The 11,330-nt window shown below is 41.1% G+C and overlaps 1 protein-coding gene across 8 annotated transcripts in view; it reads left to right on the plus strand.

Moving 5' to 3' along the window:
* Positions 1–11,330, plus strand: part of AMBRA1 (autophagy/beclin-1 regulator 1) — a 168,121-nt gene that overhangs the window by 12,505 nt on the left and 144,286 nt on the right. The window contains exon 1 of one of the 8 annotated variants that reach the window (XM_012725504.1): positions 11,155–11,224. The exons of the other annotated variants lie outside the window; for them this stretch is intronic. The gene's annotated coding sequence lies outside the window, so the exon portion shown is untranslated. Of the gene's footprint in view, positions 1–11,154; positions 11,225–11,330 lie in introns of those variants that run through there. 8 annotated transcript variants of the gene reach the window in all.

The following is an 11,330-nucleotide window of genomic DNA, read 5'->3' on the forward strand; positions in this document are numbered from 1 at the left end:
AATAGTGTCAAAACAGGGGTAGGAAGAGCATAGGACTATAATGATGGCTCATGGGTGAATTGATGGTGGGAAGACCACGTGGGTTGCAACCAAGATGAAAAAGCATACATTGTACAAATGAAGAATGATATAAAAATATATTAAAAGTATTTTTTCATTGCATTTTAAAAAATTCATTTTCATTGGATTTAAAGCAGCAGCAATGGAAAGCAACGTCATACTGTAAATGGAGAGACCTCAGCTTTTTCTGAAAACTTCTCTTAATGAGTCTTGTAACAATGCATGAGTGATTTCACTTTAAGAACCTGTATTCAAAATGGTGTCTGAGTCAGTTTTAACCCTGTACTTCTGTGATTTAACCAAAAAGGTTAAATTTTTTTTTGTCATTGCCAGAATCTCCAAAAATTACATCACTGTTTTTGGAGTAACTTTATGTTGATTTGAACTGATAAGCCTCCCTTCACATTTATGGAGCATGTCTGGTGCACCGGCTAGTATAGAAAAACATTGTAGATCTTTGCCCAGGGATCAAGAAGGGAAATTCTGATTGTAGAGTATCAGAGCACAATTGTAACTGCTCTGAACAGATAGAAGGAAGCTAATGTTTGAAGTTACCATTTGCTTTTGGGAAGATGGATTCTTCAAACCATAGCACTTTTTACTTCCTTGAGGGAGAAACTCTTGCCACACATTCCAGTGCTGTAATTACAGTTACAGTGTATTGCAATTGCAGTCTTTGGGGTTGGAGGTCTTTCTGTTTTTTTCCCCACCTCTCTGCCCCTGACACAAGTAGGACTTGACATTTAACAAAAATATGCTAGATAGGAAAAAAATTTGAATCAAAGTCAGCAGACATATTTAGAAAATGACATTGGCCTAAATACTCTTATTAAATTTGTTGACTCTCTCCTGTTGACATGCGTTAATATAGGAAACCCTTTAAAAAGTTTATAAAGCACTAGTTTTGTATTTTTGAACAGATTGTTTACCACTTACTGGCCTTTTGATCATGGACAAGTAATTTTACATTGAGCTCAGGTTTTTGTCTGTAAAATGGGGGTGGCGTAGGAGGAGCGTTTAGAGGTAAAGCATATAAAGCATTAGCACTTAATAGTGATAGTATCTATTTTTACAAATGGATATTTAGATAATTAGCAGTAATACATCTTGAGCACTTCTGCTGGAAGGAGGAATACATTTTCAGACAGGCTTATTTGCTATACCTTGAGTACATGGGAGAATTATCCCTTCTTCAACTGAAGAGAAATCATTTTGTGTTTCTTCCTCCATAGGACCACAGACTAGATCAAAGGGGGAAACAGAGGGGAGTGGAAGGACTTATGTTTTTATAGATCTTTAGAATGTGACTTCTATATTGCACTCACTCTCTTGTGTTCATTGAGCATCGTTGATTCAACTATTATACAATAGATTTATTTATTTATGCATACAGAGATGCAGGGGCAGTGAGAGGATGCATCAGATACAGAGTGGGGAGCAGAACAGGCCGACTGTTGAAGTACACTGCCGAGGGGAGCAGCAGGCTGGTCAGGGGAGGTCTTCGGTGGGTCACCGAAGGGGCTGCTGCTCTCTTGCAGTGCTGCTCTAACCATTGCATCACCAGGGAGGGACCAAGATTTTTTCCCCAAACTCTATGATGTTATAGGTGGAGAAGATAGTCTACAGGTAATATGTAGCATGTATGATGCCATTTTTGATACATAAACAAAATCTTTTATACACAGTAATGCATAGTGAGTTTGCATGCTTTTCTCAGTGTGGGAGTGAGAGGCATTAGCAGGCAGACAGACTTTGCTTTACTTTTATAAGGAACATGTTACCTTTTGTTAATTGTGAGAAATACAATAAAGAGATCCAATTTTCCTATGGGGAAAATAGTTTCCCCATATCAAAGCATCTTTTTTTGTTGTTGTTTAAGAGGAAATCTTTTTTATTTTTTAAAGATTTATTTATTTATACATTACAGAACTGGGGTGCAGGCCAGAGGTGCAGGGGCATTGAGAGGATTCATCAGAGACAGCGGGGAGAAGCACAGGCCGACTGAGAAGAACACTGCTGAGGGGAACAGCAGGCGGGTCAGGAGAAGTCTGCCCTATGTGGATTACCTCAGGGATGGATGGGAATCCAACTCATGCTGAAGTGGCTTAAGCTTCACATTGTTGTGCTTTAACCTGCTGTGCCACCAGGGAGGGCCCTCATCTTTTTTTTTTTTTTTTTTAAGATTATTTATTTTTAAAGATTTATTTATTTATGCATACAGGAACAGAGGGGGTACAGGACAGAGGTGCAGGGGGTAAGAGGATTCACCAGGGACAGAGTGGGGAGCAGAACAGGCAGATGGACTGAAATACACTGGTGAAGGGAGCAGTGGTTGAGACAGGAGAGGTCCGCCATGCCATGTGGGTCAGCTCCCTAACTGGGGAACAACCTGGTGCTGCAGTGGCCAAGGACAGCCCCATAGTGCTTTGCTTTAATCTGTTGCACCACCGGGGAGGGCCCTTATTTTATTTATTTATGCGTACAAGAACTGGGGTATAGGCCAGAGAAGATGGGGGAAAGGAGTGAGAAGATTCACCAGGAACTTAGTGGGGAGCAGAACAGGTATGTTACTGAAATACACTGCTAAGGGGAGCAGTGGGTGTGACAGGAGAGGTCTCTAGTGCCATGTAGGTCACCTCCTTGGCCGGGGATCAAATTCATGCTGTAGTGGCTGGCAATAGATTGTTAGTGCTGAAACTTAATCCCTGCACCAGGGAGGCCCCATTATATAACATCTTAGAAAACCATAGTGTACTGTCACAACTAGGATATTGCTATAGATATAGCCAACATGCACAACATTTCCACCGCAACAAAGATCTCATCTGATTCCCTTTTGTAGCTACTCTCATCCCATCAAATTAAAATGATGAGACAATACAGTGGACAGAATTACAATAAGGTTTTGTCCAGAGATTAAGGGTACAGTAGGTGAACCATTACCAGCTCCTCAGCCCCATTTGTATTCCCTGATAGCTACTAATATTCTCCCTTTGGTCCTATCAAGAATGTTGTATAAATAGTATCATATAATATGTAACCATTTGTATTGGCTTTTTCACTCAGCATAATTCCCTGGAGGTTCATCCAAGTCACCTGTATTAATAATTCCTTTCCTTTTTCATTGCTGAGTAATAGTCCATGGTTTGGATGAATTAGTTTGTTTAGTCATCTATTATGCTCCCCCACCCAAGTCTTGGTGATTATGAATAAATTTGCTATGGACATTTATGTACATGTTTTTATGTAAATGTAAGATTTTCGCTTCTCTGGAACAAATATATATAAGTGCAATTGCTAGGTTTGTATAGTTTGTTATTTCTCTGTACAACAAGGGAAAAATTGTTCCTTTTCAAATTTTTGAAAAGCCCTACACTCTCAGTGCATGTAAATTATTTGCCTTGATTTTTGGTACTTGCTCTGGCATCAAAACAACAATAATAATGCTATAGTTTTTCTCATCTCTTGTCTAATGATCTGTCTCTATATTACGAATTTTAATTAACATCCACAACCGACTAGGAGGCAGGTAATGGTTAGCTCTGGTGAAGTTAGCTCCTTCATAGATAAGTAGGTTGAGGAATGAATATCATGGGATTTGCTGAGATTATAGCATGAGTCATTGTGTTCTGGCTCAAGTTAAGTTAGGTTTATTCATTGTTTCTCTCTGTCCTCTGAATGTTATGACATTTTAGTTATCAGAACAGGGAAGGATTTTCCCCACGGTATCTGGGGTTTAATTTCTGTTGTATAGCATAGCATAGTATAGTATAGTGGTTAGAGCATGTGCTTTGGTAATTGATTTGGTTTTCCGTCTCTTCCATATGGGCAAATCATTTAACCTTTGTAAGCCCAAGTTTTGTGATTTGTGAAATGGGGATAACAATAGTGTCCTGTGGAGTAAATGAGGATGTGTGGAAAAGTGCTTTTTTATGCCAAGTGTATAGGAAGTGTTTAATGAGTGTTCGGTAAAAGTATTGTTTTAAATATGTTTTGTGATTTTCTAATAGTCTTTATCAGTTGGCAGATACCTGGATACCTATTGGAATTTTTCTGGCCTGTATTTAACAAGGCTGTAAGATTGCTTTTACTTCTGAGATAAGGGTACTTTTATTAAATGTGATTTTAATTTTAGTCTTATATAGAAATATATCAAAACTAAAAGTAATATTGGATTATATTTATTGTACTTTTAGTTTGTATGAAAACTTTTAGAAGTTTCTTCTGAGTTATTAATTTTATTTTCTCAGGCTTATAGTCAGAGATAAATAAGAAGTGATTATAAGTTATTGATGTCTCCTTTTATTCTGCCCCCCTCCAAAGCATTACTTAATTCATTTCATATGGCAACATTTAGTTGCCATAAAACAAAGAACATCATTAAATGTCAGGGCTTAGAGAGCATCTCGGGCAGTTCAGTCATTTGACTGATGGAAAATAAAAAACCAGAGCAGGCAGGCGACATAAGATCACAGAGGCAAAGCAAGGGTGGAAACTCATATCCCCTGGATTTCATCTGATACATAACACTAAAAATTTGATGGTGGATGAGTGAAATTTTTAGTGCCTGACTGAAGGGTGCCCAGGGACTGACTCCATACTTTCATGGGGTATACATAGATCCAGTCATCTGTGTAGATAAAGGCAAAGGGAGCAAACTCTCAGTGTGAATTTTTTGAAGATTTATTTATTTATGTATACGGAACTGGAGTACAGGCCAGAGGTGTGGGGGAAAATCTCTCTGGTGAGAGATTTCACCAGAGACAGGGGGGAGCAGAACAGGCAGATTGGTGAGTACACTGCTGAGGGAAGTAGTGCTAGGAAAAGGTCTGCTAGGCCATGTGGGTCACCTCCCTGTCAGGGATCGAACTCCTGCTGAAGCAGCAGTGGCCAGCTTCCTAGTGCTGTGCTTTAACCCATTGTGCCACCAGGGAGGACCCTAGTGTGAAATATTTTTAATAGAATTGGTGTGCCTAAAGAGAAAGAGGGAGAAGATAGAATTTCACACAATAATTTTCCAGAAAAACTCCAAAAATGCCTGTACCATAATGGACTAAAGCCCGGCTAAACAGGTTTGGCCAGTGCGGCTGCAGAGACCTGAAAGCGTGCCACAAATCCAGGTTATCTTCTGGCAAGGGTTAGGCAGATCCCAGAGAGCTGGTACAGAAGGAGAGACTCAAAATTAAAAGTGTTCTGTGCCATTCAACAATGAGTTCAAGATAGTGGCTGCATTGTTTCTGGTGAGGACCAGGGGCATCTTCCCCACCCATCTCTCACCCACGTGTCTCTTCCAAGTTTCTTTTTCAAGTATTTCTACATGTCTCTCCTCAATGGGTCTACTCCCTGCAGTACTAGGATACAAGCCTGTTTCCATGTACCTACGCCCACCTGGCTGCTCAGCCCATAGGTCCAAGCAGCTACCCTGTACTCACGGAAGTCCATGGTGTACTGAGGCTTGTAGTCACGGGCAGCTGCATGTAAGTGGGTTGGGGAAGATGGGGCCACTTCTCTGCCCCTCCTTTCACTGAGTTGTATGTGTAACAAGTTAAGTGGAACTCCTACAGTGCATGGTTCTGCTGGCCAACAAATAAGTGATTTCCACATTAGGGAGTTATCCAACTGAGGGAATCTAAGGCCATAGAATTCACCAATGGAAGCCTTAGTTATATGTCTCCGTGGCCTGCTTGTGCAGTGCCTTCTTGGCCTTGTATTAGGTTAGCAGATGCTCCAACTACACGCATGCTTCTGGTTCCCACTGAGCATCAAGTGTAGATTCTCTAGCACTTCTACACTAGTGACATGAGTTCCTTGGCTTAGCAGTGGGTGAGGTGCTCACACTCATTGTGGATGGCACCAGCTTTGACATCAATTCTTCAGCCGGAGCTGTAGTGATCCTGGCATACAGTATTGTGCTGCTGCCCTCATCCATCTGGATCTACATCCTTGCAGTGGCTTTGTTTCAGTGGCTGCTGTTGTGCCCCTCCCCAGCACCCCTCCATTTTCTTCCTAGCACTTCTCATCACCTAAGTATTTAATTTCATGAATAATCATAGAAAACTGCTTGAGGGCAGGAATGTTATTGATCATTGTAATTTCTCAGTGCCTAGAATAGTGCCAGTACATAGTAAATGTTCATTTAATGCTTGGTGGATGTCTATCATTGATTATGCATCTTTTCCGCCTCCTTAGGCTGGGAAACATTTTTGGCAGGGTAGAGGAGTGTCTGGACGTTTGAACCAAAGTGTGCTGCATTTAATAATTTGACTTTTCCTTCTGAAGCTTTGAGGGAAATTTTTCCTTTTCCTATTCCAGTCAGCCAAGAACCTGACCTGGACTGACTTTAACACTGGAGAACACTGAACACAGTATCTACTGAATTCAAGACTGAGAGTCAGGCTTTGATACTGTGTGAAGGAAAACCTGAATTCAGATCCTGCTTTAGCTGCTGATTTCTTTGGCAAACTTTAGATGAGTTTTTTAACCTCTTTTATGTTTTGTTTTTTGTATGTGTCTGGTGAGTTATTGCCGATGTATGTCCTGGGGCTTGTGAAGATTGCTGGGTTAATGTTCTCAAAACTTTTTAATTGTACTGTTGCTGTGGTTGCAAGGAGGGGGTTGGTTTCCATTTCCCTCCACTACTGGGGGGGGGGAGGGGGACGTAGCCCTCTTAAGGAGGAAAGTTGGACTCTTTGTCCTAAAGACTGGTGATAACAGAAAGATGTGATCCTCTGGCTCTGACTCCATGTCAGCCTCCCCTGATACTGCTGGTGGATGAGAGGATGTTGCTGTCAAAGACATCAGGCCTGTTTGCCTGAGGCAGCTGAGGTCACTTCCTACTCTTGGGGTTAAGCTGTTTTTGCCTCTGAAATTTCTTCCATCCAAAGCTACTCTTTATTCCTTTGCTTGCTAGTAGAAAATCTCTTGCTATTTTTGTGCATTTAAGGGTTGCCTTTTTGGATTCTTTCATAGATTTCGACTCAGACATTGAATTTCACTTTTCTTCTTGGTCCAGCAGTTTCCTCCTTGTTCCTTCTTGAGTTTTCTTGGGTTCTTATGTCTCGGTGCACTGATTTCCTTAGAATAGTTTGCAGGTAACTTTAAAAAAATCTGTTAGTACCTGGGGGTTCTCAGGGACCCACAGAAATGGGGTGATAAACACTCTACTCTGAAAGGGGTCCTGCTATCCACAGCATAAGGATAAAGGAAACAGACCATTAGTATAATAGATATTTTATAGAATGGAAGTGCATAAAGAAAGAAGAAAGGGTATTAAAAAAATAACAAATGATATTAAAAAAAAAAAAAAGCCCTCAAATTGCTTATGCCCTTGTGGGCAAATGCCCAGCCAAACACGATTAGCTTGAAGTTGGCCCACTGAGTCCCAAGAGTTTGTGCTATAAGTCTAATGCATCTTCTGGCAGGAAACCATAGGAAAAGGATTCTGAAGCTAGCCCCAGAAAGCTGGGACAAAAGGAGAGACACAAAAGTACAAATCAAAATTAACTCCGGCCATTGTCCTCCTTCTTGCGTGTCTCTCACCCTTGTGTCTCTTCCAGGTGTCTTTCTTCTCCATGTGTCTCTTTCCCAGTTGTACCAGGGGACTAGTCGGACAGCAGAAGCAAGAGATCTCTCTCTCTTCACCCACCCACCTTCCATATTATATGGCACCCCACTACAGTTCCAGTTAGCTAGTCTGAAGCCGTTGCAGTGCATCGTTGTTACATTTTAAGATTAGACTAGACAGATCAGCTGAATCTCAGAGTATTTGTATTCTGAACATAAATGGGTATGTGACTCTGTATGTCTGCAGTAGAGGTGCAAGCTCTATCAACCAGCTTTCATTTCTGGACTTTCGGCTTTTTTTTTTTAAAGGGGCTGTATTAATTTTATGGTATTGGAATTGATTATATGAAGTTATTTGCTTTCACTTGGTCTGATGATTAATTCGAGGCACTTTCTGATTCTGCTTTTTACTCACTGTAGTTTTCTTTTCACTATCTTAGAATTGTAGGTGCCAGACATTTTTGTGTAAACTGCCATTTATTGTGTATACCACTTGTTGGTTCCTAATTTGACTTTTACTTTGAAAAGTTAGTAATCTTGTCTTTAATTTTTGTTTTTTTTTGTAACCATTTCTTCTAAAATACTCCGAGGTCATTACTCCTTGAAGTTAGAAAGAGGGTGTTACTGCTTTGAGCTTATATATGGAGGAAAGCTTCAAATTCAGTGAGTCTTAAGATTATGTAACAACTCAGTAGTAAAAATCAGATATTGATGACTTCTTACTTCTTAGCCTTACTTTACACATTAAATCATATCACTTTTATATCTTCAGAACTCCCATCCTTGTGTTGGGACTATGTATTAGCACTGTACTTTGTTCTAAATAGGCTATTTTAAGTTCTTCCTCTGCCCTTCGGTAGTGATGGGGGTGGATTTACCCAGTGCATACTGTGTTGTTTCATGATTTAAGACCTTTGCATAATGAAATGACAGGTTGAATTTAGGTTGGTAATAGTAGTTTTCTCTTTTTAAAAATTTGACTTATAGAAATTGATTTTATGACTTTGAACTCATCAGCACTACCCTATATCTGACCATACATATTTTTTTTATTTAGATGTTTCTGTTGGAATGCGGGGGTTGTTTTGAGTTTTCCTTGTAACTTTTCTTTTTTTAGAGATTATTTACGCGTACAGAACTGGGGTACAGGCCAGAGGTGTGTGTGTGGGGTGGGGGGTGAGAGGATTCATCAGAGACTAGGAAGCAGAACAGTGAGACGGACTGAAATACGTTGAGGGGAGCAACGGGCGGGTCAAGAGAGGTCTACCATGCTCTGTGTGTCACCTCCCTGGCCAGGGATGAAACTTGTGCTGCAGGGGCTGTGGTAGCTTCGTGGTACTCTGCTTTAACCCACTGCACCACCAGTGCATACACATATTCATTATATTCTATGTTAGGTGCTGTGCTCAGTATTGGAGTTATGACAGGTATGTTTTTTATAGTCCAGCAAGGGAAAAGAGTTCCAGCAAGGAAAAGTTATACTAAATAATGTTTTAGTTATCTATTGCCGTGCAAAACCAACTTCTAATGTTTGTTTTTTTCTGACACTACCAAGCAAGTTCCCAGTTCTCAGCAGGGCCTGCATTTCCTACAGTCTAATTCAGTTCTGACACTAACTGGAGATAGCGTCACATCCCACAGGCACACGTGTGCATGTACATACACATGCACATACATGCAGAGCTTGCTTTAGAGCCTTTATCTGCCAGGTTGGCACGTTCTTAAGACCCTTGGGTATGACTGCTTGGCTAGCATGGCTCACAAAAGTCAAACAGTATTTAACAATTTATTTGAAAAGATATAGATGAATAACTAGATGAAGCGGCTCGGAGGGTGGGATCTAGAAGGGTCCCAAACATAGAAACTTACATCTCCGTGAAACTGGGGTGCATCATCCTCCACCAAGAACTTCATTGAATTTTGTTTAAATGTTTTTATAGAGCTAAATCTGCTTGCTCCCCCCATCTCCATTCCATCTCAGGACACTGGATGGAGCTGAAACCATCTAACCCTCTAATTACTTGGTGATTAGAATTCTGGTGACCACCCCTTCCTAAGACTATCAAGTGGCACCACCCCAAGTCATCTCCTTAGCATAAATTCCAAAGGGGAGCTTATGAAAGACAAAAGACTCCTCTGTTAGGTGGTTTCAAGGGTTTTATGAACTCTGCCAGCAATGAGAATGAAGACCAAATACATTTCTTACTATAAATCACAGTATCACCGTTACCAAAAGATTTGTGGCTTAAAACAATAATTTTGACATGTCTGGATGGTTCTCCTACCCTAGGTGATGACATCTGTTGACGTTCACTCATTGCCTGCTTTCAGCTGGTAGCTGGGCGGGAAAGATACAACTCTGGTTTGGATTCTTGATAGCTTTCCATGTGACTATTCTCTCTTTCTAGGTGATACCTTATTCATGTATTAACTTCTACATGGTCAGTCTATCCAGTAGGGCATTCTGAATTTCCTTATAGCCTGTTCATTGGCTTTAAGAGTGGAAGTGGAAGCTGCCAGGCCTGGACCATTCTGTGCCACATTTTGTGATCACAGGTCACAAAGTCAGCCCAGATCCAAGGAGAGGGAAGTACATTTTTATCTCTTTATAGCTGCAGCAGTTGGGGGACAAAATAGGAAGGAGCTGATGATGACTATCTTTGGATAAAATCTACACCAGAGGTAGTTAAAATAAGGTAATTGTAGAGAATTAATTGTAGAGAATTAATGATTTAGGGCCAACTCTAGCAGTGCAAGGAGGTCACTAACAAATCTTTCTGCCATGTGAATGAAACTGCCGGCATGAGACTGTATCATCAAGTGTTGTTGAACAGCTTTGTGGTTAATGAGGGGCCACATACACAATGGTGATGCCAGTGGGCTGTGCCCTCCACATAGCCTTGGTGAATAACAGATAACCATCAGTGTGCTTCAGAGTACAAGACAAGACCCCAAAGCAGATTTACATCAGGAAGTGAGAAAATGAGAGAGCTAATGTTAGTGGGCAGACTGAGGGACACCCAGAGACCCCAAATTTGCTCACTCTAAGTGGGTTCTGTTATCAGGCACATAAAGACAAATCATACTCTTACTGCATAAAACTTTCAGTAGAGAGCTTTAATAGAATTAGTGTGCATGGTGAGAAGAGAAGAACGTATAGTAGTTTCCCCAAACACTCAGTTACCTAACCCCTGTGGGTAAATGCCCAGCCAAACAGGGTTGGCCCAAAGCAGGCCACTGAGATTCAAAAGCTTGCGACAATTCTAAGGCACCTTCTGGCAGGGAGCCAAAGGAAAGAGGCAGAAGGTGGCCGGCAAGTTTTTCTGGATGGAAAAGAGCAAAATCAAAGTACAAGTTCAAGAATAAAGGCTACCATTGCCAGCCATCCGTAGGTCTCTCACACATATCCCTTCTGCTTGTTTGGGTGGTGAGTGAGGGGGAGAATATGTCCTGAATGAACTCCACCCACTGATGTTTCATGGACTCCACTTCCACCTCCCAGCCAACGAGATCTCTGAGGATTGCAAATCCTGTCAACATCATGAATCGGCCATGAGTCTTGACTGCCTGCAGGGAGAATTGCTGGGAAGTAAGAGTTGAGGTAAGCAGCCAGGCTTATTCAAAAGCCAAACACTTGTGGGCTTGTGCTATCCTCCCTGGCCTGGGATAGAAATCATGCAGCAGCTAGCCTCATAGTGCTGCACTTT

The sequence above is a fragment of the Condylura cristata genome, unplaced genomic scaffold (genome assembly GCF_000260355.1).
Source record: "Condylura cristata isolate star-nosed mole 26May11 unplaced genomic scaffold, ConCri1.0 scaffold00015, whole genome shotgun sequence".
Lineage (NCBI taxonomy): Eukaryota > Metazoa > Chordata > Mammalia > Eulipotyphla > Talpidae > Condylura > Condylura cristata.